General features: G+C 41.5%; 1 long non-coding RNA gene across 1 annotated transcript; it reads right to left on the reverse strand.

Moving 5' to 3' along the window:
- Positions 1-343: 343 nt before the first annotated feature.
- On the reverse strand, positions 344-1,821 carry LOC148645184 (uncharacterized). Its single transcript, XR_015928245.1, has 2 exons — positions 1,572-1,821; positions 344-1,084 (listed from the first exon to the last, which is right to left on the reverse strand). It is a non-coding gene; the product is annotated as an uncharacterized LOC148645184 (long non-coding RNA).
- Positions 1,822-2,463: the final 642 nt, after the last annotated feature.

Genomic DNA, 2,463 nt, shown 5'->3' on the forward strand with positions numbered 1-2,463 from the left:
GTTCAGTACATCAATTAAACGTTCCTTAAAAAAATGTCACAATAATTTAATATTAGGCATTGCTTTCACACAGAAGGAAAGGATGCTTTTGATTTGATTTATTACAGGGATAAGGGCTTTAAATTAGAAAGTTGTGCGAGTCCCCTTGACCATTTGTCTCCTGAATTTCCTAAGTTGACAGTCATTTCATTTATCACACAGATCAAGAACCTGGTTTGAAGCCAGTACTAGTGCTGCTATTTAAGAGGAGTCCTCATGCAATAGTGTGTGTTTGCTCTCTGCTCAGTGAGACAGCTGAGAAGAGGAGACTGAAGTATAACTCCAACCCAAAGGCGAGTGAGACTTGTGCATAAGCAAGAGTCCCAAGGGGTTTTAATGACACAACACAGCATGGTCCGTGTAGAAAAACGTCCAGTTTGTTTCTCTGAAGGGAAAGGCAGCAGGTAGAAGTTGGGCATGTGGCTGGCAGGGCGGGTCAGGGGTCACCCGCGCTCGGCGACGCTTGTCATCACTGCGTGAGCGATCTGATTGATGGCGCCGAAGGTGGCGCTGTCCGGGAAGGCCTGCAGGAAATCTCTTCCTTCTTCTAAACTGGAGGTGAGCTGGGGATCCAGAGGGACACAGCCTGCGGCGAGAATGCAGAGATCCAGGATTTATAGTTCACTTCTTGGTTCATCTTTCTTCATGGAGCAAGAAATGATGAAAATCACCAAAGCAAGCCTCGTTACGCCAACACTAATTTGGTTTGCAGTTTAATTACACTGATTACCATCACGTGACAATGTCAGCATGTACAGTATGTGAAAGCTTGTTGGCAGGCTTTCAGCTGGCAGACTTTTAGATCATTTGGATTGATCAGCTATATACAGTACAACACAAAGAGTAATTACAGAAGCACAGGAACAAATTCTAAATCAGCCCAGCCTCCTATCATTTATAATATAAAAACATAAAAGCTTGCCTGTTATAAACAGCACAGATATCCTTTATATCTTAAACACCAAGACAACACAACTTAAAATGGTGATTCTGTCAGCTCGGCCAGTTCCTCTCCTCCCCCTTTAGAAAATATATGTGTGCATTCCTGAAACAAAACAGGGCAAGTCTGTAAACATCTGCTATAAGGCCAGGCTGCAAACACTAGCAGAGAATATCACATTTCATCAATTAGCATGTTGCAAAAGCAGAGATTGGTAGGGGTTATTGATATTTTCTTAATAAAAAAATGATACTAAGTTATTATCTGTTTTTAAATGCAGTCAATAAACTTTATGATCTGAATGAAAAACTGGTCATTCTGAGAGTAATTAAAACCATCTATGGAAAACACACTACGGATCACCAGAGACCCAGCAACAGATAATTAAAGGTTGTCCTGTATCACTGGTTAATCATTTGTATCCTAGAATCTCATGATATTCAAGGAGACTTTCCACAGCCAGTCAAAGTTTTCTGCTGTGAGCAGAAGCACACAGACACCAGGGGCAACGCTGATACCAGAAGGACGTGCAGAGAAACCAGTGGAAGTTCCATTTCACAGGGTTTCCAGCAGGCGGACACAGTGGACTTACCGAGCAATGCGGACAGACAAACCCGCTCATATTCTCCACGATTCCCAGGACACGCAGGCCCGTCTTCTTGCAAAATGCGATCTCCCGCCTCACGTCTCCTGTGGAAACGGCCTGCAAGAAGAGATAGAGACACATCTGGGATCCATCTCCAGCACGCTCTCTCTGCAGATCTTCTGCTATTATGTTTGACGTAATTAGTTTACTAAATCAACTAATGCCTGATCTCTATCATTAATGTGGAGGGGGGTCCTGTAGTGTTCACATGATCTTGTTACTAGCAAAGTTACATTGCTGCATTAACAATGTCGTATTACTTCTTTAGTAAATATGAATCTATAAAACCAGGCTTTTCATTTGTATTTAGGAATCATTATATAAAATGACTAAGCAAGCATCCTGCATTAAATGTGTCAAAGCATTTATGAGTTTCCAAAATAAACGTTTGTGTCAATTGCCATTGTTTTGTTTTACTTTATTTTACAAGAGAGATAAAGTATTCTTTTAAGAGACAGTGTGGTTTTATCCGTATTATTTATGCAGATATGGCCTACTGCAATCGGGAGCTTTACCAGAATTTAAGCCAGATTCATGGAAAATTGACAATTAAGCCGTTTTTGGCAGATTTCTGACAATTCATTGAGTTTTGAGTCACAGTTCTCGTCTATTTTCAGTCCTCAATAATTCTTTGTTATGGCTCATACTGCTGTTAGTCACTCGGCATGAAAACCAGTCTTGAAAAGGTTCCTTAAAGGCTACAATATTGCTGCCTCACAGAGCTGGGGTCCTGGTTCAATTCTGGATGTATACTGCTATCCATGTGGAGTTTGTATGTTCTCCCTGGATTCACGTGGGTTTCCTCTGGGTGCTCCAGTTTCCTTCCACAGTCCAAAGA

The sequence above is a fragment of the Lepisosteus platostomus genome, chromosome 19, assembly GCF_059453375.1.
Source record: "Lepisosteus platostomus isolate fLepPlt1 chromosome 19, fLepPlt1.hap1, whole genome shotgun sequence".
NCBI lineage: Eukaryota > Metazoa > Chordata > Actinopteri > Semionotiformes > Lepisosteidae > Lepisosteus > Lepisosteus platostomus.